At 43.5% G+C, this 26,794-nt stretch overlaps 1 protein-coding gene and 1 non-coding gene across 2 annotated transcripts in view; both read left to right on the top strand.

The window, feature by feature from the left end:
• LOC132892138 (NACHT, LRR and PYD domains-containing protein 12-like) overlaps positions 1–26,794 on the top strand; it is a 445,190-nt gene that overhangs the window by 56,157 nt on the left and 362,239 nt on the right. The gene's annotated exons all lie outside the window — the stretch shown is intronic.
• Positions 2,673–2,745, top strand: trnat-agu (transfer RNA threonine (anticodon AGU)). Its single transcript has one exon. It is a non-coding gene; the product is annotated as a tRNA-Thr (tRNA).

Below are 26,794 nucleotides of genomic sequence, written 5' to 3'. Positions count from 1 at the left end.
TCAGGAAAACTGATTTGGCTGCTGGCATGTAAAGAGTTAGTGAAACTGTCTCTGATTCTTGCTTTTTGCAGGCGTATTTGCAGTGATTGCTAGGATGCTACAAGTTTTAGTACTGGGTGTAAACAAACCACAGCTGCTGGATTCTCAATCCTCCCTGCCCTTCTCTTTCAGCAAACAATAAGTTTTGTTTTTTTATTATTTTTTTATTAAAACAGAGAAAATGCTGTGAGAAGGTACATTCCAACATCCATGGAGGTAAACCTAGGCCACAAATGGACTTCATCACTCCAATCATTTCGAGTAATTTTGCATGGATCATAACCATAAATAAACTCTAACTTCTGCATGTATCTATCCTTTGCTTCTCTCATCCAAGCAATCCAGTAGTAAAGCTTTTTTAGTGATAGCTTTCTTTGAACTGCAGATGTCTGACATCTGCAATATCGCTTGCCTTCAGTATGTAAACAAAGTTCACTTCTCCCCCAGGACATGGGCAGAAATGGTTGCTAATGTAAGTGTGATGTCAGTGCAAGGGGTCTGTTGCAAATTTTGACAATGTGGCACAAAGTTATAGAAGGGAACTTATTTATAATCTCACTATCTGGTGTGACCCAGATGAGGATGGGTTCTCTTTTGAGTTTGGTTGCTCTCAATGTTTCTTCCTCATGTGAAGTTTTTGGTTGTTTCTCAGAGACGAACCCTTAAAGGAACAGTCCACCGTACTTCCATAATGAAATATGCTCTTATCTGAATTGAGACGAGCTGTACCTCTCCGAGCTTTGCGCGACCTCCCTGTCAGTCAGACGCAGTCAGATGCGCTGTCACTCCTGTTAGCAATGTAGCTAGGCTCAGCATGGCCAATGGTATTTTTTGGGGCTGTAGTTAGATGCGACCAAACTCTTCCGCGTTTTTCCTGTTTACATAGGTTTATATGACCAGTGATATGAAACAAGTTCAGTTACACAAATTGAAAAGTGGCGATTTTCTATGCTATGGAAAGTCCACACTATAATGACAGGCGTACTAACACCTTCTGCATGCTTCGGCAGCGCACTGATATCTGAGCTCCGTATCAATGTGCTGCTGAAGTGCGCAGAAGGTGTTAGTATGCCTGTCATTATAGTGCGGACTTTCCATAGTATAGAAAATCGCTACGTTTCAATTTGTGCAACTGAACTTGTTTCATATCACTGGTCATATAAACCTATGTAAACAGGAAAAACATGGAAGAGTTTGGTTGCATCTAACTACAGCCCCAAAAAATACCATTGGCCATGCTGAGCCTAGCTACATTGCTAACAGGAGTGACAGCGCATCTGACTGCGTCTGACTGACTGGGAGGTCGCGCAAAGCTCGGAGAGGTATGGAGCAGCTCATCTCAATTCAGATAAGAGCATATTTCATTATGGAAGTATGGTGGACTGTTCCTTTAAATGTTGTACAAAAAAAAAAACCTTCAAGATTGTTTCCCAGCAAAACAAGTCCTAGCCACTGACATAAGCGTTTTTTGGTTCTAGACCAGCAAAGATTTGGTGGCACTCTGGGACCAGTTTTCCTGGCTGAGAGCTGGTTCTTTGGCTGTGGAAACTTCAAGAACTGGCTCAAGATTAGGCACCAGCTTGGAACCAGCCCTCAGTGGAAAAGTGGTGACTTGGTGGACAAGTGGTATTTTAGGATAAGCAGAGGGTCCTCAAGGTTCTGCTTTGGGCTGAATCTATGCTAGATAGGTACATGCTTAAGGCTCCATAGCTTAGTGTTTAGAGCACTGGTTTTGTAAACCAGGAGTGGTGAGTTCAATTCTCACTGTGGCCTTTGACCTACCTTCTGAAGTTAGAGAGTTCTGATCAGAGATGTTGGGACTGGGGAACAGTGGTGCTTGTGAGTTCTCACTGTTTCCTCAAAACAGTCAAGTTTATTTGTATAGTGCTTTTAACAATAAACATTGTCGCAAAGCAGCTTTACAGAATTTGAATGACTTAAAACATGAGCTAATTTTATCCCTAATCTATCCCCAATGAGCAAGCCTGCAGCGACGGTGGCAAGGGAAGACTACCTCAGATGACATGAGGAAGAAACCTTGAGAGGAACCAGACTCAAAAGGGCAGCTGAAACTCTAAAGGATTCTTATTGTGCTGCACATATTTATAACTTCCTGGTTACACAATTATAATTTTGGACTATGTAGCACTAGGAAACTTGGAAAAAGAAGTCTATGAGATATGCATGGAAAAAGCATGAGGTTGAGAAAATTACTTTTTTTTTAAAGAACCAAAAATACTGGTCAGCTTTTTTTGGTTGGAGTTCTCATCACCTGGAAACCACTGGCTGCTGCTGAGGATGGCCCCACATGAAGAACTTGAAGATCAGTGAGGTCACTCATGGTGCTTATGGTTTGTCTCTTGAGGGCTTGGCTTGTCCAGTGTTTTTGTTAGCTCAGATGAGAAAGTAGCCAGAATGTACAGCCCACAGCCCACTCTACGATTGACACACTGCATTATTTAAAATGTGTGTCAATTTTTTGTGAGGCAAATAGTAAACAGACATTAACTGCAGCTAGGAACTAAAGTTGTGAGTGAGGTTACAGCAGTTTCTGTGGGCTGTTTTTGAGGATTGGCACAGGGGCTTCAAAGTTCTGCTGTAGCCCCAATCTTTAGCTGCTATGAAAGCATAAAGGCTCCATAGCTCAGTAGTAAGAGCGCTGGTCTAGTAAACCAGAGGTTGTGAGTTCAATCCTCACTGGGGCCTATAATGGACATTTTGAATGCAGAAAGATGATCCAGCCAAAAGAGGGGACATTGAGAACGTTGACGCTAGAAGGTGAGCAAGTGCTCAAGATTTCTCATCACCTGAAGACCACTTTCTGCTGGTGATGGTGGCTCCATTTGGACAGTTTGAAGATCAATGAGCTTACTGAAGATCTGAAGGTGTCTTTGGTGTGCAATTTCTGCAAAACACTTTGCATTCAAGTCTCCATCAATGTACAGTTGATAACATCAACAAAAAAGACTTCAAGGGGAACCACGTGATGATGGCTGGTGAGAAGACATGTTTGGACACCATGCAGTCATCTTATCAGAGAAGTTTGCTTTTTATCCAGTTGTCTTTAGGTTTAAACTTTTTTTAATTATTATTATTTTTTAGCTCTAAACAAAAAATACTGAGGTCCAGACCTCAGTGACCTCATAGCTGCAGATGGACATGATTTTAATACAGCCTAATTCCCAATAAAGCTGTTCTCATGTACATTTTTTTTCTGTTTCTGTGATCAGGCAATGGAACAAGTATGAAATAGTGGCTAAAACGTGGCCCAGTAAAACAACATGTTCACCAGCAGTAACATCCAAGCCATTTTCACGCTGCTACTCTGCACTGAGAAAATTCCTATTTTATAACCTCAGTGTCATTGGACAAAATCACCATGCACATAATTTTAAAGAAAACAACTGTGCAGTGATAGTTACGATATTCATCTCATTATCTCTAGCTGCTTTATCCTGTTCTACAGGGTCGCAGGCAAGCTGGAGCCTATCCCAGCTGACTACGAGCGAAAGGCGGGGTACACCCTGGACAAGTCACCAGGTCATCACAGGGCTGACACATAGACACAGACGACCATTCACACTCACATTCACACCTATGGTCAATTTAGAGTCACCAGTTAACCTAACCTGCATGTCTTTGGACTGTGGGGGAAACCAGAGCACCCGGAGGAAACCCACATGGACACAGGGAGAACATGCAAACTCCGCACAGAAAGGCCCTTGTCAGCCACGGGGCTCGAACCCGGACCTTCTTGCTGTGAGGCGACAGTGCTAACCACTACACCACTGTCCAGGGTGTACCCGGCCTTTCGCCCGTAGTCAGCTGGGATAGGCTCCAGCTTGCCTGCAACCCTGTAGAACAGGATAAAGTGGCTAGAGATGATGATGATGATGATGATGAAAATCCCTGACTAAGAAATAATTATTTTTCATAAAATCACCTGTTCCACAATTATTGGCATCCATAACAATTCCTAGAAAATAAATGTAATTGAAGCATTTCTGTCATTTCTACTGTAGTTTATAAAGTTGATCAGATTATCTAGGAACCTTTAATTAGTAATTCATCACATCCTGTTTCCCTGGGGTATAAATATGATGTGAGAGGTCTATTTCTCTTATCCACTCTTCAACATAGGAAAGACAAGAGAACACACCATTCAAGTAAGGCAGATGTGTGTCGACCTTCATAAGTCAGGCAATGGCTACAAGAAAATAGCCACTCGCCTACACCGGCCCATATCTACAGTCAGAGGAATCATCAAGAAGTTTAAAACAACTGGAACAGTGGCAAACAAGCCTAGACGAGGATGCAAGTTTATCTTGCCACCACACACAATGAGGAGGATGGTAAGAGAAGTAAAAAGTTCTCCAAAGCTCACTGTTAGAGGATTGCATCAAAGAGTAGCATCTTGGGGTCACAAAGTCTCCATAACAACCATCAGGTGCTATCTCCATGCCAACAAGCTGTTTGGGAGGCATGCACAGAAAACGCCTTTTCTCACTTACAAGCATAAACGTAAACATCTGGAGTTCGCTAAGTGGTACTGGGACTTCAACTGGGACCATGTGCTTTGGTCAGATGAGACCAAGATAGAGCTTTTTGGCAACACTCTTAATACATTACAAAAGATGAGTATGCAGAAAAGCACCTCATGCCCACTGTGAAGTATGGGGGAGGATCGGTGATGCTGTGGGCCTGTTTCTTTTCCAAAGGCCTTGTTAGCGTGCATGGCATCACAAACTCTTTGAAATACCAAGACATTTCAAATCAAAATCTGGTGGCCTCTGCCCAAAAGCTGAAGATGGGTCATCACTGGGTCTTTCAGCAAGATAATGACCCTAAACATGTGGCCAAATCTACACAAAAATGGCTCACCAGACACAAAATCAAGCTCCTCCCATGGCCATCTCAGTCCCCAGACCTCAACCCAATTGAAAATCTGTGGGGTGAGCTGAAGAGGAGAGTGCATAGGAGAGGACCCAGGACTCTGGATGATTTAGAGAGATTGTGCAAAGAGGAATGGTCGAATATCCCTCTCCCATCTTGTGAAATGTTATAGGAGAATATTAAGTGCTGTCTTGTTGGCAAAAGGGAGTTGTACAAAGTATTAACATCAGGGGTGCCAATAATTGTGGCACACATGATTTCATGTAAAATAATTATTTCTTAATGTGGGATTTTTCCCACTGAATAAATGCACTTGAATTAAAGGTTGGAGTTTTCTCTTTTTTTGGCATTGTTGTCCTATATTATTTATAAAAAAAATTAATTTATTAGAAGCCTAAGAACATATCTTAATGAGGGGTACCAATAATTGTGGAGGGTGCTGTACAATTAAATTCAATTTTGCCTGTAAAATGCTTTTAACCATGGACATCATCACAAAGCAGCTTTACAGAAATATATAAATTCCGGATATAAATGTTACATTTATAGAATTTATCCTGAAGGATGAAGCCAGAAGGCGATGGTGGCAAGACGGGGTCACTGGGATCTCAGGAGTCGCATGTGTAGCGAGAGAGGGAGGGAGGGAGGGGGTTGGGCAGATGGAAAGAGAAACTAAATACACACAATTTCAAACTGAAAGTCTGCAATGTAATCTCACAGCCAATTCAAAATAATTTTGGTTGTTTATTTTATAACAGACATTTTCTGGAGTATTTCATTAAAGTGAGAGAAAAAAAAAACAGCTGCTGGTCTTCGTAATACCAGTAGATTCAGGCACTGCCTAAAAGCGGAGCTCCCATCTGTTTCTGGGTTGTAGAATTTTCTTATATCATAGACAGCCTCTTTTGTTTTATATCAAAAATTGCCAAAAAAATAAGGCAAGGCGAGGCAAGTTTATTTGTATAGCGCATTTCATACACACAGGCAATTCAATGTGCTTCACAAAATTAAAAACATAAGAACAGTAACAAAGAATTAAAGTAAAAGTGAAATCATTAAAATCCAAAATTAAAAAGAAATTAAAATAAAGAATTAAAGTAAAATCATTAAAATCAAAATTAAAAGAAATTATGTTAAAGGAAATTAATTACACTTTAGGTAAAAAATTAATCAAGTGAAAGCATCTGAAAACAGCTTTGTCTTGAGCCTGGATTTAAAACTAACAACAGTAGGAGCATTTTTGATATCATCTGGAAGTTGGTTCCAAAGCTTAGCAGCATAGCAACTAATGCCGCTTTTCCACTACAAACGCGGCTGAGCCGTGCCGTGCCGAGTCGAGCTGAGTCGAGCTGAGCGGGGCTGTTGAAGTTGCATTTCGACTACAACCGCGCTGAACCGTGCTGGCTGGAAGTGGGTGGACACATTGGGTGGAGTTAGCGAAAGTGGGTGGACGTCACGTGATGTCGTTAAGCAGCGCAAACAGTGACATCAGTGACAGTGGCGGAACAAGTCAGAGCCGGGCCGGGGGCGGGGCAAATGACCGGGCCCTTTATTAAAGCTTATCATAACATCATTTTAGGCTACAAAATGTCCGCAACTGCGGTGTTTACCAATTTCAACACTACCGGGTGCAACTATGTTATTTAGTACATCAAGTCCTTCAAACGAACATGTAACTCAGAAACAAAAAACATTAGGATACTGTACATGGCTCATAATAAAACATCAGTAGCCTATACTGCGCACATTATTTGAAGGGCATACGAATGAGCGCTCAGAGTGGTGACAGGAAGAGTCAGAAATAAAAGGAGGGCGGTGCAAACCTCACTGAATGCACTGTGTTTACCAATTTCAACACTACGGGGTGCAACTATGTTATTTTGTACATTAAGTCCTTCAAACGAACATGTAACTCAAACAAAAAAACATTCGGCGACATACTGTACATGGCTCATAATAAAACATCAATAGCCTACTGCGCGCATTATTTGAAGGGCATACGACGAGCCTTGCGCTCCGCGAACTCGTCCACGATGCTCTGTATGTCACTGATTCAGTGATCTTTTAAGCGGTAGTCTCACGACCCGAATAGTAAACAATAAACATGGAGGACATGGAGTCGTTAGTGTTGCTGGTCTCGGTGCTGTGGCTTGTTGTCACCTACAACGCCAACAGATACTGGCAAGAGCGTATAGACGAGGCGAGGTGCATAAGGCTTCAGAAATTCTCGTAATTCATAACTATTCTTCTTCCGGGTTTGCGGTGTTTACAGATCCCAGCGCGCTCGCGGGGCGTGTGTGGGCATGTGAGGACACTCCTCCTCACCAATCAGTGCACAGGGGAGTGTCTGCTCACGCCCCCAGCCTCAGTCGGCACGGTTTGGCTCGCTTCAGCCCCACTCCAAAACGGTGCGAGTTTTAGGGGCTAAGCAGGGCTGAAACGAGCTGAGTCGTGCTGGTTTTTGGTAGTCGAAACGCGAGCCGTGTCGGGCTGAAGTGAGCTGAAGCTGTTAGGACTTGGACTGTTTTGGCCTCTAGAGGCCGCTGTTATTTCCTTTTCGTGTCATATTTATTTTGGCCTCTAGAGGCCGCCACTGTTCCTGTGTTTTGTGTTTTTTTTTTTTGTTAATTGCCTGTTAGTCCTAATTATCTTCACCTGTGTCCTTAATTAGTTGGTGTATTTATACCCCTGAGTTCAGTCCTCTTGTCACGGAGTCTTTGTGCTGTTATGTTTATCTCCAGTTTCCTTTGTACTGTGTTTTGTGGATCTTCTGAGCTTTTGCATTTTTGCCTTTTTCTTTTTGAATTATACTCTTTGTTTTTGTTTTTTTTGTTTTGCCCTGGATTGTATATAGTGTACATAGTATAAATAAACCTTTTGTTACTTTTTCTACTTCTGCCTCACGCCTCTGCATTTGAGTCATTCCCCTGGTGGCCTAGTGGGGGTTTGCTGGATCATCACACCAACGAACCAGGTTCGAATCCCAGCAAAACCCTAACAGAAAGACTCCGTCATGACCGACTCAGCAGAGGCTGCTTCAACTGTCTACCTGGCCAACCTTCAGGGAATTATGGCAGCTTTGACACGTTTCGGAGCGACCATGGACGCTCATGGACGTACGCTCACCAGCCAACGTGAGGCCCTTGCTCGCCATGAGGAACTACTTCAGCAAATTGGGAAAACCCTGGCACAGCTGACATCTCTGCCTGCATCTCCTGATCCAGTTCCTGCTCCTGATCCAGCTCCCACTCCTGCTCCAGTGCCTCCTGCCATGCTGCCTTCTTCACCTCGCGAACCCAGCCTTCCTGCACCACAGAGGTATGACGGCAAGCACAGTGAGTGCCGAGAGTTCCTTACCCAGTGTCAACTCACCTTTGAGCTTCAGCCTACCACCTACACTACGGATCGCCGCAAGATTGCCTTTGTGATCACCTTATTAGCTGGTAAGGCGCGAGCCTGGGCTACTGCTATCTGGCAAAGACAGGGACCTGAGTGCTTTTGATTTCCAGCTGTTTTCTGAAGAGATGCTTCGGGTCTTCGATCAGGCAGACATCAGTACCGACGCAGCCCGAAAGCTCATGTCCATCCGGCAAGGAGGAAGCGTCGCAGATTACGCCATCTCGTTCCGAACACTCGCAGCAGTAAGTGGATGGAACGAGACTGCCCTGGTGTCAGCCTTCCACCATGGTCTGTCTGACCCCATCAAGGACGGTCTGGCCTCTATTGGATAACCCGACATCGTGGAGCACCTGGCTGCCATGGGCAGAGTACGCCCACAACACCCTGCAGTCATCGGCCACCAAGCTGTCGCCATTCCAGTGCCAATTCGGGTTCCAGCCACCTCTGTTCCCGGACCAGGAGGAGGACGCGGGGGTGCCCTCGGTCAACCAATATGTGAGACGGTGTCGCAAGACCTGGAGCAAGGTTAGGAAGACCCTCATACAGACCTCCAGAACCAACCAGACTCAGGCCAACCGCCATAGAAGACCTGCACACACTTTCCGCCCTGGGCAGCGGGTTTGGCTGTCCACTAAGGACCTTCCGCTGCGGGTGGAGAACCGCAAGCTTGCTCCTCGCTACATTGGCCCCTTCAAGGTGGTGCGCAGGGTGAACCCTGTCTCCTACCGGCTCCAGTTGCCCCGGACTCTGAGGATCAACCCCACTTTCCATGTTTCCCTGTTGCGGCCTGTACTGACGTCTACGTATGCCCCTGCCCCTAGGAACCCCCCACCCCCCCGCATCTTCCAGGGGCAGACTGTGTTCACTGTGCATCGCCTGCTTGACTCCCGCCGGGTCCGCGGCGGGTTGCAATATCTGGTGGACTGGGAGGGCTATGGTCCTGAGGAGCGCTGCTGGGTTCCTGCTCGGGATGTCCTGGATAAAGAACTGTGTCGGGACTTCCATTCGGCCCATCCGGATCGCCCTGGGAACGTTAGGAGACGCTCCTAGGGGGGGGGGGTCCTGTTAGGACTTGGACTGTTTTGGCCTCTAGAGGCCGCTGTTATTTCCTTTTCGTGTCATATTTATTTTGGCCTCTAGAGGCCGCCACTGTTCCTGTGTTTTGTGTTTTTTTTTTTTTTTGTTAATTGCCTGTTAGTCCTAATTATCTTCACCTGTGTCCTTAATTAGTTGGTGTATTTATACCCCTGAGTTCAGTCCTCTTGTCACGGAGTCTTTGTGCTGTTATGTTTATCTCCAGTTTCCTTTGTACTATGTTTTGTGGATCTTCTGAGCTTTTGCATTTTTGCCTTTTTCTTTTTGAATTATACTCTTTGTTTTTGTTTTTTTTGTTTTGCCCTGGATTGTATATAGTGTACATAGTATAAATAAACCTTTTGTTACTTTTTCTACTTCCGCCTCACGCCTCTGCATTTGAGTCATTCCCCTGGTGGCCTAGTGGGGGTTTGCTGGATCATCACACCAACGAACCAGGTTCGAATCCCAGCAAAACCCTAACAGAAGTGAGCTGAAAAAGGGTAGTGGAAAAGGGCCATAAAGGCTGCTTCACCACACTTTATTTTGACAGCTGGTATTACTAGCAAGTTTTTCTCCTGTGATCTTAGATACCTAGTTGGTGCATATAATTGAAACATATCCAGTAGGTAGCTGGGTCCCATCCCATTTAATGTTTTAAATAGAAGAAGTAATGCCTTAAAGTCAATTCTATATCTCACTGGGAGCCAGTACAGAGACCTTAGGATTGGAGTGATACGGACTACCCTTTTTGTTCTTGTAAGAACCCTTGCTGCTGCATTTTGGATTAGCTGAAGCTCTTTGATGGTCTTTTTTGGAAGACCTGTGAAAAGGCTATTGCAGTAATCAACCCTACTGGAGATGAAAGCATGAATAAGTTTTTCTAGATCATGCTTTGACATGAGACCCCTGAGTTTAGAAATGTTTTTTAGGTGATAGAATGCAGACTTTTTTACCACTTTCATATAACTGTTGAAGTTAAGTTCACTGTCAATAAGGACACCAAGGTTTTTGACAGTATCCTTTGCTTTAAGCCCCTTAGTTTCAAGAACAGTGGCAATCCTAAGCCTTTCCTCCTTTTTGCCAAATATAATTACTTCAGTTTTATCTGCGTTCAGCTGAAGAAAATTGTGAGACATCCATTTGTTAATTTGGTCAATGCATCTATGAAGAGACTCAAGAGGGGCATAGTCATTAGGTGACTTAGGCTACGTTTACATTACGTCGAATCAGCGGATCATCAGATTAACGTTCTTAAAACGATTCGCGTTGACACTAAAACCGTTAGCCGTGCACACAGCAACACCAATACGCGGATACGCTCGGCTCCGCAGGCATCCTGCGCTCCAAATCACTCCGCCCTGAACAGCGAGTGCCCTCTGGAGGGTGCGCACTCCGGCCCTGCGCAGCTCACAGAGCGCGCGAGTGAAGTGAACAAGCCACGATTCGGGACTGAGCCGCTGTGTGTGAGATCCCAGCGCATATCACTTATTACTTGCAAGTGGAAGGATGGCAAGCCTAAAGACAATCATAACTACACAATGGGCAGTATTTGCATCAGTATTTGCAGTATTTTCATACTTTTATACTCTTTAATGAAAGGTGATACAAGGCGGAAGTCTGCGCCGTTTTTCAGCAGTCGCGTCACATGACCAACGCCAGCGAATCAGGAAGGTGGATGTCACAGTGACGTTGTCCAATGAGACGCCAGCTAGAGCTCAGCACAGCGTATTCGCGTATTCTCAATGTTTACACAGCACCGGAGCTGATACGATCTAGATTGAATACGTGGACGCTGGCGGATTCCCGTTTCCCCGCTTTTTCAGGGGGGTTAATGTAAACGGACAGTGCGTCCGCGAAGAAAACGAGACAGATACGGTCTAGTGTAAACGTAGCCATAGCTAAGTAAAGCTGAGTGTCATCTGCATAGCTATGGAAGTTTATTGAGTTATTCTTAATAATTTGTCCAAGTGGGAGCATATAAAGATTGAATAGTAATGGTCCCAGGATTGAGCCCTGGGGAACCTCACAGTTCAAGGACACGGGTGATGAACTGTGGCCTCCAATGGCCACATAAAAAAATCTTTGTTGTAGGTAAGATTTTAACCAGTTGATTACTATACCAGTAAATCCAACCCAATGCTCCAGTCGATGTAACAGTATGAAATGATCTACCGTGTCAAATGCAGCACTTAAGTCTAAAAGCACCAAGACTGATGTTTTACCAGCATCAGAATTAAGACGTAGGTCATTCATGACTTTAGTAAGAGCTGTTTCAGTGCTATGATTGGCATGAAAACCTGACTGAAACTTATCAAAACATCCGTTTGATGTCAGGAAGGCAGTTAATTGATTAAAACCAATTTTTTCAATTATTTTACCAACGAATGACAAATTGGATATGGGCCTGTAGTTGTTGAGTACTGAGACATCCAGGTTATTCTTTTTCAGTAGGGGTTTTACAACCGCTTTTTTCAGAGATGAGGGAAACATGCCAGTTCATAAGGAGGTGTTGATAATCTGAAGTACCTCGTCTGATATTAGGTGAAGAACAGATTTGAAAAAGACTGTAGGTAAAATGTCCAGTTCAGATGTGGAGGAGCTGAGACTTTGTACTGTTTTTCTCAGAGTCTCAACATCAATTAAACTAAATGTTGACATTGTATTACGACCCCCTCTCTTGTTATCCAATGGTTCCAGATTTTGAAGTGTTTGCACCTGTGTGGCTATATTCATACGTATTTTATCAATCTTTCCTTTGAAAAAAGATGCAAAGTCGTTGCATGTATTAACTGAGAGAAATTCAGAAGGCAATTGTCTTGATGGGTTTGTTAGCTTTTCAACTGTAGAAAATAGCACATGGGCATTGTTGATATTCCTATTAATAATGTCAGCAAAAAAAGACTGTCTTGCTTTAGAAATTTCTAAGTTGTATTTACATAACATCCCTTTGTAGATTTGATAATGAATCTGGAGTTTAGATTTACACCATTTTCTTTCAGACTTTCTACATTCCCTCTTTAACATTTTAACTGCTGGATTTAATTTCCAGGGTGCTTTTCCTTTGTCTATGACTCTTTTGGTTTTTAAAGGAGCAATAGCATCCATAATATGATTCATTCTTGAATTAAAAATTTCCATTAGATCATCTGCACAATCTAAAGATTGACATGGGAGTTCTGAGAGTGCCTGCTCAAAAACAGCTGCTGTGCCATTGGTAATTACCCTGTGTGGATACATAAAGAAACCCATCAAGTTGTTTTCTGATGGTTTCGGTCCTGTGTGCCTGCCACCATACCAATGCTAGTAATTACCAGTCATACACACAGGGCGGTTCTAGCCATTTTGGGGCCCTAGGCGAAATACAGACATGGGGCCCTCAAAAGTCAGTCTTGAAACACACATACAGAATAATGGTCATCCCTACTTGGCACATGCCATATCTCCTTGCTGTAAATTCAGAAAAAAAGATAGCAAACTGCCACTAACAGTGTGCCCCAAATAAGCTCCACAGTGAAACAGGTTTGAGATTACTCCAGCATTTACCAAAATTCTGACAGTGTTTATTGCTCAGATCAAACCAGAAAGAGAGAGCGACAAGGCAAACAACAGAAGAAGAGACAGTAGACAGAGAGAGAGACAATTTTAAGAGTCAATCTCCATATTTTAATAAAACAAGGATACCTGAAATCCAATTATTATTTTTACTCCACAGATACATATTACCAGATATAAAATGATCTTATTCTTATCAGAAGTAGAACACAAATGGATCCATATTACCAGATACACATTACCAGAGATACAAAATGTTCTTACTGTTATCAGAACTACAACACAAATGGATATTACTCTATCGAAACCTCTACATATCAATGGGATAAGACTGATGCCAAGATAAATGTACGAGAGAGAGAGAGAGAGAGAGAGAGTTTGTGTGTGTGAGAGAGTGTGAGTGAGGCAGGGAGTGAGGGAGGGAGGGAGTGAGAGAGAGAGTTTGTGTGTGTGAGAGTGAGTGAGTGAGTGAGTGAGTGAGTGAGAGAGCCATTTAGTGACAGGCAATACAGTGGTTGAGAGACAGATACAGAGGGATTGTGAGTTTGTAAAGGATGCAGCCAGTACATTATTGAAATGTCCTTAATCTTCAAAATTCCATTGTTCTGGCTTTGATCTGTTTGACCTGTTGCCCTCAGGGAGGCGCTACAGGTGCATCAGGACAAAGACAAATCGATTAAAAAACAGCTTCTTTCCAAAAGCCATAACCGCCCTGAACTCGGATATGCTCTGACATTATAGTTTATTTACTTTACTATTTTACTATTTACTAATTTATAATGTGCAGTACTTTATAAGGTGACTCTCTCTGTGCAATACCTCACTCCATAATGTGAAATGCAGCACACGCACCTCGGGACTGTGCACCTTACACACAGCACACACACCTCAGGACTGTGCACCTTACACACAGCACATACACCTCAGGACTGTGCACCTTACACACAACACATACACCTCAGGACTGTGCACCTTACACACAAGACATACACCTCAGGACTGTGCACCTTACACACAACACACACACACCTCAGGACTGTGCACCTTACACACAACACATACACCTCAGGACTGTGCACCTTACACACAACACATACACCTCAGGACTGTGCACCTTACACACAGCACACTCACCTCAGGACTGTGCACCTTACACACAACACATACACCTCAGGACTGTGCACCTTACACACAGCACACTCACCTCAGGACTGTGCACCTTACACACAACACATACACCTCAGGACTGTGCACCTTACACACAACACATACACCTCAGGACTGTGCACCTTACACACAGCACATACACCTCAGGACTGTACACCTTACACACAACACATACACCTCAGGAGTGTGCACCTTACACACAACACATACACCTCAGGACTGTGCACCTTACACACAGCACACACACCTCAGGACTGTGCACCTTACACACAGCACACTCACCTCAGGACTGTGCACCTTACACACAGCACATACACCTCAGGACTGTACACCTTACACACAGCACACTCACCTCAGGACTGTGCACCTTACACACAACACATACACCTCAGGACTGTGCACCTTACACACAGCACACACACACCTCAGGACTGTGCACCTTACACACAGCACACACACCTCAAGTCTGTGCACCTTACACACAACACATACACCTCAGGACTGTGCACCTTACACACAACACATACACCTCAGGACTGTGCACCTTACACACAGCACACACACACCTCAGGACTGTGCACCTTACACACAGCACACACACCTCAAGTCTTTGCACCTTACACACAACACATACACCTCAGGACTGTGCACCTTACACACAGCACACACACCTCAGGACTGTGCACCTTACACACAGCACACACACCTCAGGACTGTGCACCTTACACACAGCACACACACCTCAGGACTGTGCACCTTACACACAGCACACACACCACTGGACTGTGCACCTTACACACAGCACACACACCTCAGGACTGTGCACCTTACACATAGCACACACACCTCAAGTCTGTGCACCTTACACACAACACATACACCTCAGGACTGTGCACCTTACACACAGCACACACACCTCAGGACTGTGCACCTTACACACAACATACGCACCTCAGGACTGTGCACCTTACACACAACCCATACACCTCAGGACTGTGCACCTTACACACAACACACACACCTCAGGACTGTGCACCTTACACACAACACACGCACCTCAGGACTGTGCACCTTACACACAACCCATACACCTCAGGACTGTGCACCTTACACACAACACACACACCTCAGGACTGTGCACCTTACACACAACACACGCACCTCAGGACTGTGCACCTTACACACAACCCATACACCTCAGGACTGTGCACCTTACACACAACACATACACCTCAGGACTGTGCACCTTACCTTACCTTGCAATACTTCATAATATGTAATATTTTATCTTATAATGTGACTGTCTCTGTGCAATACTTTATATGTGCAATACCTCACTCCATAATATGTAACACAACACCAGACTGTGCACCTTACACCCCCTCCCTTTTATTTTATTTATTTTTTATTTTTATTTATTTAATTAATTATTTTTATTTTTTTCTTTTTCCCTCTTCCCCTCTGTCTCTCTCTCCTCACTGTTTGCACTGTTATTGGAGATGCTTTAATCTCATTGTACATGTGTATAGTGACAATAAAGGCATTCTATCTATCTTCTATTCCATAATGGAGTGTAGGTGTGTGTGTGTGTGTGTGTGTGTGAGAGAGAGAGAGAGAGAGAGAGCGAGGGGGGTAGAGAAAGAGAGAGATGTGAGTTTTTAAAGGTTGCAGCCAGTACATTACTGAAAAGTCCTTAATCTCCAAATGTCCATTGTTCATCATAATCATATGAGAAAGAAAGTCCTACTTGAAAGTCTACCTCCTCCACAAAAACACATTCCTCAACAGAGTCAACAGCAGAGGTTGAGGCTGTAGCAGACTCAGGCAATTTGAAAAAGGTAGTTAGTTTCAGAAGTGCAGCTGCATTCTTTTTGCTTTGTGCCCTTTTTTCCGTTTAGCGCAAACACTGTCATAACTGCGCTTCATCTTGTTTATGGTTCCCGCTGCTTTGGTTTGAATTTCCGTCGCGCACCTGTCTATGTCGTCAGATCATGGACTAGTCCAATGTAAAACAACCGGGGGGTGCTGAGACAAATACTATATATACATGAATTCGATATTCTGATGCTATTTTGGTGTGTTTTTCCATTTATATCGTTGACTACTTAATATCAGAGACAAATTAAGATTACATATATATATTGTTTGGTGTTTACCGTGACGGGGCTGACCGTTAGGGGCTCCCAAATTTGGGGGGCCCTAGGCAACCGCCTTGGTTTGCCTAATGGTAAGTCCGCCCCTGCATACACACTGCCTAGTAGCCCTTCCATCCATTATCTGTGACAGATGCTCACACACTTGGTTGAGAATGAGGGAAATGCAGCAACCATGCTGCTTTCCCAGGTTCTCAACTTTTCCTGTCTGACCTCTGCCACACACACACGCGCACACACACACACACACACACACACACACACACACACACACACACACACACAATTCAGTATTACACACACACACACACACACACAGCATGCAGTATTACACACACACACACACACACACACACACAAAGTTGAGAACCTGGGAAAGCAGCATGGTTGCTGCATTTCCCAGGTTCTCAACTTTTCCTGTCTGACCTCTGACACACACACACACACACACACACACTGCAGTATTACACACACACACACACACACACACAGCATGCAGTATTACACACACACACAGACACACACACACATACTCACACACACACACACCATGCAGTATTACACACACAGAGACACACACACGAACACACACACAGACAGATGCTCACACAACTGGTTGAGAATGAGGGAAATGCAGCAACCATGCTGCTTTCCCAGGTTCTCATCTTTTCCTGTCTGACCTCTGCCACACACACACACACACACACGCACACTTAGACAAAACTTTATTTATCCCCAAAGGGCAATTAGAAGGGCGAAGAGCGGTACATTACAAGAGCAAAAAAAAAAGGTGTATTATGTACAATATACAATGGCAGGACTGTTGCCAGTAACAAAGTAAAAGAAAAAATAAATGAATTAATTAAATAAAGGCAGCAGATAAAATATGACAAATAAATAAAATGACATGAGGATAAAATTAAAATGACAATATGATTAGAGTGGCATTGTAGTTAAAGTGACAAGGTGATATTGTAATATTGCACATCAGGACAGCAGGTAGTCCTCTCTTTCTCAGTCCTCTCTCTCTCTCTTTGATGACGGTTAGGTCCTGACTTATTAATTTATGAGGCATAACCCTAACCCCGGGTCTGGGACATGAATTTTCTCAAAACATTTTTTTAAACCTTCATCACACTCACACACAGCAGCAGCAGCAGCACAGAGGAGCATTCGGCCCATTAGGGAGGAAGGGGGCCAAAGATCATGTAGATGTAAATAGGTCGTTGAGTGGCATAACCCTTTTCAACCGTGTTCTCTCTTTTTAAATGTAAATATGGCTGAACATTCACAGGACAGATCACTCTCAACTCTCAGCACCAAAGCCTCTGTCCCCACTTACATCAGTGGTGTACAGCGTGCTGGGGTCAGATACAAGCATCACTGGTATTGAGGGTGCTGCTTGACCCAGCAATGCAGTTATTTTTACAGATAGAGGCGTAAGCATTGTGCAATAATCAGACACTGAAATGTATGCATAGTGATATTTAATGAAAGAGTAAACAACACCCAGCTCTCAAAAATGTGCTCACAAAGTTATCCTAATAAAAATATCTCCTCCCTAGGACACAGGAGGATCAACACCCAGCAGATCCTCCTCTTCCTCTCCCACGTCCTCGTCTCCCACGTCCTCCTCCATCTCCTCCATGCACTCTTCCTCTTCCAGCTGCAGCGTGTCCCTCAAGTGGGCCTCTGTCTCCTCCTGCCACCCCTCTCCTTCCTGCTGCAGGTGCCAGTTCTTCACCTCTGGTGGAAAAAAAATGAAGATGGAAATACCCATGCTTAGAAGGCAAAAGAAGGTTTTGAAGGAAAAAGAGAGGCTCTTGAAATTAAAGAGCGATTATTACACATTGCTAATAGACAAAATGAAAAAATGACACCCAATAAATGAGCCAGGATGAAATGTTTTGCTGTCTTATTTTTTTTCTTACCAGTGTGTATTCACAAAGTGATCCCTGTATACCAGGGATCACTTTGTTCCATTTCATCCAAGCTTATCACTTATCAGTCTTTAAGTCATGATATGGAATTGTATGAATTGTAAATAGCCTTCATACTGTACGGTCATGACAACCTTACCTGTTATAACTTAACTGTGGTCCCAGCTGTGGGTTGAGGTAAGGAGTCAGTAGCCACCTTTGGCATGTCAAAAAATGGAATTAAAAGTTAAATCTATCCCAAAGCCTCCAAAGTTGTTATATGAATATTGGCCAGTATACTACTCAGTGGGTCCAAGGGTCCAGGGATTGGGTTGCTTTCAGCAAAGCTTTGGCCTAAGCTGTGACTGTCTCTCTTGGCAGAGAACACCGGACTTATGGTTAGTTCCCTGTAATCTAATGTCTTTTCATTTTTTCTGCATTTCCTGCTAAGAACCTAAGAACCCTTTATTTGTCACATGCCCATTTCAAGCACAGTGAAATTCATCCTCTGCATTTAACCCATCTGAAGCAGTGAACACACTCAGAGCAGCAGGTACTCCTCTCTTTCTCAGTCCTCTCTCTCTCTCTTTGATTAAGTCCTGACTTATTAATGTATGAGGCATAACCCTAACCCCGGGTCTGGGACATGACTTTTCTCAAAACATTTTTTGAAGCATTCATCACACTCACACACACACACACAGCTGCACAGACGAGCATTCGATGTAAAGAGATGTAAATAGGTCATTGAGTGGCATAACCTTTTCAAACGTGTTCTCTCTTTTTAAATGTAAATCTGGCTGAACATTCACAAGGACAGATCACTCTCAACTCTCAGCACCAAAGCCTACACATCAGTGGTGTACAGCCTGCTGGGGTCAGATACAAGGCATTACTGGCATTGCTGCTTGACCCAGCAATGCAGTAATTTTTACAGATAGAGGCGTAAGCATTGTGCAATAATCAGACACTGAAATGTATGCATCGTGATATTTAATGAAAGAGTAAACTACACCCAGCTCTCAAAAATGTGCTCACAAAGTTATGCTAATAAAAATATCTCCTCCCTAGGTCACAGGAGGATCAACAAGCAGCAGATCCTCCTCTTCCTCTCCCATGTCCTCCTCTCCCATGTCCTCTTCTCCCATGTCCTCCTCCATCTCCTCCATGCACTCTTCCTCTTCCAGCTGCAGCGTCTCCCTCAAGTGGTCCTCTGTCTCCTCCTGCCACCCCTCTCCTTCCTGCTGCAGGTGCCAGTTCTTCACCCTTGGTGGAAAAAAAATGAAGATGGAAATACACGTGCTTAGAAGGCAAAAGAATGTTTTGAAGGAAAAAGAGAGGCTCTTGAAATTAAAGAGCGACTATTACACGTTGCTAATAGACAAAATGAAAAAATGACACCCAATAAATGAGCCAGGATGAAATGTTTTGCTGTCTTATTTTTTTCTTACCAGTTTCTTACCCTGTATGCCAGGGATCACTTTGTTCCACTTCATCCAAGCTTATCACTTATCAGTCTTTAAGTTATGATATGGAATTGTATGAATTGTAAATAGCCTTCATACTGTACGGTCATGACAACCTTACCTGTTATAACTTAACTGTGGTCCCGGCTGTGGGTTGAGGTAAGGAGTCAGTAGCCACCTTTGGTATGTCAAAAAATGGAATTAAAAGTTCAATCTATCCCAAAGCCTCCAAACTTGTTATATGAATATTGGCCAGTATACCGGTACTACTCAGTGGGTCCAAGGGTCCACAATAATTAATTAATAAGTCAGGACTTAATCAAAGAGAGAGCTCTTTGATTAAGTCCTGACTTATTAATGTATGAGGCATGACCCTAACCCCAGGTCTGGGACATGACTTTTCTCAAAACATTTTTTTAAGCATTCATCACACCACGGGCGCAGATAGAGGGGGGGACGGGGGGATTCGTCCCACCCAGATTTAAATTCACCTCGTTCGGTCCCCCCCACTTATAGGGAGGAAAAAACGTCTATGCTGTCTTTCTTTGCATAAGGCAAACCTCACGGAAAAATCAAAAGACTAATTACCATTCGGTTTATTGAGCTGCACAGCAGTACAGACATAGTTGCAACTGCGCAGACTGCACAGGTTGCGAGCTCGAGCTTGGTTGCTATGGTTACCCACAACAAGTTTGACAGGCATATCGGGGACAGCTCCTCCTAGTTCAGGACCCCAACACGGCATGATGAAGGGTGCCAAAAGGCAGAAAATGATTGCATCATTTTTTTTCAAAACAAAAAATGACTGTAAGTAAACTGTGCCTTACTTTATCATATCACCTTGCAATTTTTTGATAGTCTGTTCAAAGTAATGTCGTAGTGAAAGTAAAATCGTACAGAGTAGAGATGCCTTTCTGATAGCCTCCTTCTTCCGGTGGTAGCCTGTAGATACAGTGCTCAGAAGGCAGTTTTAATGCTTAATCTGGCATTCCCTGCCATAATTTCAGCGAGCATATTGTTTCATAAGGAAACTTTGCGAAGAGTTGTTGACTGACTGCCGCTGACGCAACACACAGGCATAGTTAGAAAGTCAGGATGCACTGGTTTACACTTTACACACACACACGTAGCCCAGCCTCTCGCTATGTTTAACAGTTGGAACTTAGCGGTTTTAAAACTAGTTTTGCAGTTTTGCAATTGTTGTGCGTGATGATAATGTGTAAACTTTGGATTTCCATAGGCTATGTTAAAATGTTATCATTGTCCTGCAGGTAGTTCCTGGTGATGGCAGTGAGGGAGGTGAAATAACATGTATACACACTACCATTCAAAAGTTTGGGGTCACCCAGACAATTTTGTGTTTTCCATGAAAAGTCACACTTTTATTTATCACCATAAGTTGTAAAATGAATAGAAAATATAGTCAAGACATTTTTCTGGCCATTTTGAGCATTTAATCGACCCCACAAATGTGAAGCTCCAGAAACTCAATCTGCTCAAAGGAAGGTCAGTTTTATAGCTTCTCTAAAGAGCTAAACTGTTTTCAGCTGTGCTAACATGATTGTACAAGGGTTTTCTAATCATCCATTAGCCTTCTGAGGCAATGAGCAAACACATTGTACCATTAGAACACTGGAGTGATAGTTGCTGGAAATGGGCCTCTATACACCTATGTAGATATGGAGCACTTGCATGTGACGTCACAGCCGATCCAGATTGTGACAGACGCCATCTTGTTGGTCAAACGCCATATTCCGCCTTCTACTTCTACTTCTGCTTTTACTTCTACCTTTTCTTCTGGAAAAACCTACTATATACAATTCTACTACAACAGCTGCAGCTACAAGCTCTCCCTACCTGTGCACGTTTTTTATGTTTTTTGTGTGTATTTTTGCGTGTTGTTCGTCTGTACCGGACTTCAATATCCACTACAACCGTATGGACTTACTGGACATTGGTTTCCAGCAGAAAATGACGGTTTGTAGCGATTTCCATCGCATGCACAACATTCCGGACAAGAAAAAAAAAAAAAACATTCCGGACGAGATAGCGAGACCAGCGGGGTCTCCGTGGATTGTTATTGGAAGCAAAGTGAAGGAGGTGGCACCGGGAGCGGAAGCAAAAGCGAGGCTACAGGCAGAGCCGGCCTGTTGACTAAGCTCAGAAAACAGCCACTCAAACCTCCACTGCCAAGCCTCTACCTCTCCAACGCCAGATCCATGTAAACAAGATGTACGATTTTGAATTACAGCTGGAATTACCTTATTCTATTCTATAATCGGCTGGTCAGTGCTATACTCAATACTTAAGTGAATTACCCGTTCAATGAGGATTCTTGTTTACAAGATGCCACATCTGAGTCGCTGACAAATCCTGAATTTCTGTAAAGATAACTGTCCAGAGATTTATAGGCACGCAGTGCTTCACCACTGAACAGCGAGGGAAAGTTGATGAGGTAATTATACACGTCCGGGTATTCCGCTGGCAGTTCAAAATCCGGTCACACTCTGAAAACTCTGTCCGGTAAGCCATAAGGGTCACAACTCTGTAGATCGTTTATTTTAGACATATATCTAGTTATCTGTTCATTAGAAAAATGAGCCGTGTAGTCCGTCGGTTGAAATTGATCCATTCTGTACACGAGTGCAGCAGTATTCAGCTGTGTTTTTGACCAACAAGATGGCGGTTGTGTACTTTCCGGTCACGTGACTGCAAGATCTCTATTGCACCAAAAACCTGACATTTGCAGCTAGAATAGTAATTTACCACATTAGCAATGTATAGAGTGTATTTCTGATTAGTTTAAAGTGATCTTCATTGAAAAGAACAGTGCTTTTCTTTCAAAAATAAGGACATTTCAAAGTGCCCCCAAACTTTTGAACGGTAGTGTGTGTGTGTATATACACACACACACACACGGCGGCACGGTGGTGTAGTGGTTAGCGCTGTCGCCTCACAGCAAGAAGGTCCTGGGTTCGAGCCCCGGGGCCGGCGAGGGCCTTTCTGTGTGGAGTTTGCATGTTCTCCCCGTGTCCGCGTGGGTTTCCTCCGGGTGCTCCGGTTTCCCCCAAAGACATGCAGGTTAGGTTAACTGGTGACTCTAAATTGACCGTAGGTGTGAATGTGAGTGTGAATGGTTGTCTGTGTCTATGTGTCAGCCCTGTGATGACCTGGCGACTTGTCCAGGGTGTACCCCGCCTTTCGCCCATAGTCAGCTGGGATAGGCTCCAGCTTGCCCGCGACCCTGTAGAAGGATAAAGCGGCTAGAGATAATGAGATGAGATGAGATATATACACACAAAATTGAATCATTTGCTGACAGCTCAGTCCCCCCCAGTTCAAAAATCCTATCTGCGCCCCTGCATCACAAACACAGCTGCACAGAGGAGCATTCGATGTAAATAGGTCGTTGAGTGGCATAACCTTTTCAAATGTGTTCTCTCTTTTTAAATGTAAATCTGGCTGAACATTCACAAGGACAGATCACTCTCAACACCAAAGCCTACACATCAGTGGTGTACAGCCTGCTGTTGTGTCCAACACCACCCAGTGGCCACTGTAGAGAATACACTCTAATACATCACATCACAGAAATAAGGACACAGTGACTTCATACATCTCATCTCATTATATCTAGCTGCTTTATCCTTCTACAGGGTCGCAGGCAAGCTGGAGCCTATCCCAGCCAACTACGGGCAAAAGGCAGGGTACACCCTGGACAAGTCGCCAGGTCACCACAGGGCCGACACATAGACACAGACAACCATTCACACCTACGGTCAATTTAGAGTCACCAGTTAACCTAACCTGCATGTCTTTGGACTGTGGGGGAAACCGGAGCACCCCCATGCGGACAGCATGCAAACTCCGCACAGAAAGGCCCTCGCCAGCCACAGGGCTCGAACCCGGACCTTCTTGCTATGAGGCGACAGCGCTAACCACTACACCACCGTGCCGCCCCGACTTCATACATATTTGTCATTTTTTCAGCCTGATGCTCATGGTAAAACTGAGCAGTGGGACTTGGCCATTTTTTTCTGAACTGTGGGACTTTGTCATTTTTCAGCCTGATGCCCATGGTAAAACTGAGCAGTGGGAATTTGCCATTTTTCTGAACTGTGGGACTTTTTTTTTTATTTAAGGTTAACCCTAACCCTAGTTCCCTTTGTGGACTTAGAAATAATAAAGTTTTAAAAGTTTAAAACTTTGTGTGTGTGTGTGAGAGTGAAAAAGATATTTATGGTAATTTATTGTCATGCACCACCCAGTGGCCACTGCAGAGATTACACTCTAATACATTACATCACAGAAATAAGGACACAGTGACTTTATACATATTTGTCATTTTTTCAGCCTGATGCCCATGGTAAAACTGAGCAGTGGGACTTTGCCATTTTTTTCTGAACTGTGGGACTTTTTTTTTTTTATTTAAGGTTAACCCTAACCCTAATCCTAGTTCCCTTTGTGGACTTAGAAATAATAAAGTTTTAAAAGTTTAAAACTTTGTGTGTGTGTGTGTGTGTGTGAGTGAGAGAGAGTGAAAAAGATATTTATGGTCATTTATTGTGTCATGCACCACCCAGTGGCCACTGTAGAGATTACACTCTAATACATTACATCACAGAAATAAAGACAAAGTGACATATATATTTGTCATTTTTCAGCCTGATGCCCATGGTAAAACTGAGCAGTGGGACTTTGTCATTTTTCCGCCTGATGCCAATGGTAAAACTGGGCATCAGCCTGATGCCCATGGTAAAACTGAGCACTGGCACTTTGTCATTTTTCCGCCTGATGCCCATGGTAAAACTGGGCATCAGCCTGATGCCCATGGTAAGACTGAGCACTGGCACTTTGCCATTCTTTCGACTGATGCCCATGGGATTCAAACATGTCGCCTTTTGGTATAAATTTTGTGATGCATGTAGCTCTGATGAGTTTTTGAAATCGGTGGTGGTGGGGTCTGGGTGTGTCGGAACAGAATCATGGGGAATTAAATAAGAACCACACCTTCTGAGTTGTTAAAAAAAAATTACGACTGAGATCTCTCACTATGATAATATTGAGGTATCATGAGGATTCGAGACCCTGCCTGGGCTTGGATCTCCCTTCCTGATTTTTCCGAACAGAATAATCACTGAATGAATGGATGTGTGGAAGAGTTAGTGAGTGTGTATTACACTTCAGAAGAGACGAGTATCGCTTGTTTTCATAGTGTTTTAAACAACAGACAATCACAAAGCACTGTTTCAAAATAAAATAAACAGCCATGAAAATTCTCTTTTTTTAATTCATATTATTTTATGCCTTCAAGATACATAGCCACGTGTATTGGAGACACATTAAAATGTCAATATGTTTTCCATTGCATTGTTATTTCTGCCAATACAGAAATGCAGTGTTTGAGTCTACAGCACTACGTGAACACTTTCTTTGCCGTGCAAGAGGTTTTTGTACAATGTTAGCAAGTTTCCTGTCGCTGTGGGGCTCAGAGCGCAGTAGTACACTGCAGAGTCTGATACTGCAGCAGAGGAAATCTGCAGATCCTCAGGCTTTTTATCAGCGTTTGCAGATTGCTGTCCAGATGAATAGAAAGAGACACGAAACTCTGGGCTGGATTTGGGATACTGGCGATACCAGTGTATGTAACTACCTGTAGTTGCCTTTAAATTGCAAGACAGAACAACATCATTTCCTTCCAAGACATGCTTTTCTGATATACGCTGCTCAGTCATTTGCAGTAATGTGCTCCCTGGGGAAAAAAGAGAAAAGAAATGAAATAAATAAATGAATGAAATATGAAAACATATTATGACTAAAATTAAGATGAATGTACCCAGAAGAAGCATGAGTAGAAAGAGTTGAAAGAGCAGCATGATGGAGATGATAAGTTGCTGAAAGATGAAGGTGAATAAGTGCAGTTTACTGTCATAGCCTGTGGAGCTCCACCCTTTCTGTAGCTGACACTGCTGATCAGAATATGTGACACCAGGGGGTATAGTGTCACCAGGGGGTATAGTGACACCAGGGGTTTTTATTTATAATGACTGCACCACACAACCAATATCAACAACATTACAGTCTTACAGCCCTTATAACATGTAATAATAATAATAATAATAATAAGTTTTAGCTTCTTTTACTTCCTCGATCTAGGATATTCCAGTGTGCTTAAACAAGATTTCATTATTGTGCTCCAAACTCAATAACAGTTTAACAGGAAATGTGATGGTCTTTTTTTTCTTTAACAAATCTATTCTAGGAGCGGCATGGTGGTGTAGTGGTTATCACTGTCGCCTCACAGCAAGAAGGTCCAGGTTCGAGCCCTGTGGCTGGCAAGGGCCTTTCTGTGCGGAGTTTGCATGTTCTCCCTGTGGTTTCCTCCAGGTGCTCCAGTTTCCCCCACAGTCCAAAGACATGCAGGTTAGGTTAACTGGTGACTCTAAATTGACCGTAGGTGTGAATGTGAGTGTGAATGGTTGTCTGTGTCTATGTGTCAGCCCTGTGATGACCTGGCGACTTGTCCAGGGTGTACCCCTCCTTTCACCCGTAGTCAGCTGGGATAGACTCCAGCTTGCCTGCGATCCTGTAGAACAGGATAAAGTGGCTAGAGATAATGAGATGAGAAATCTATTCTAGTAAATAACTGGAAAAAAAACCCTCAATATTTTTAATACAGCTTTGATAAGAATGATGTTTAGATCTAATTTAGAAATAAACTTCAGCAGATTCATACACAAATGATGGTTTATCTACAAAAGCAAACTGACATCATAGACTGAGGGTTGAGCCTGCAGAGGTAAACATGTAAAGAGCTCCATCTTGTGAGAAAAGCACGGCTCTGCTCCAGTCATGTGTAGTGCTTTTTGTACAGTGTAGTTGGGTTTCCTGTCACTGTGGGCTCCAGAGCGCAGTAGTACAGTGCAGAGTCTGTCACTGCAGCAGAGGAGATGAGCAGATCCACTTTCTTACTCGCTTTATCAAGTTTGATGGACACTCGTGGATGAGGTGGTTGAGCCTTTGTGACCTGTCCACCGCTTTCAACAATCAGCAGCAGAAACTCTGGTCTTGATCCAGGTTTTTGTTGGTACCAGTAAAGATTGTAAACTGATGCAGTATATGTGCAGGA

This window comes from Neoarius graeffei, chromosome 1, assembly GCF_027579695.1.
Source record: "Neoarius graeffei isolate fNeoGra1 chromosome 1, fNeoGra1.pri, whole genome shotgun sequence".
Taxonomy (NCBI): domain Eukaryota; kingdom Metazoa; phylum Chordata; class Actinopteri; order Siluriformes; family Ariidae; genus Neoarius; species Neoarius graeffei.
Note: the sequence above shows the minus strand (reverse complement) of the source record. Positions and strands in the feature narration are given on the sequence as shown.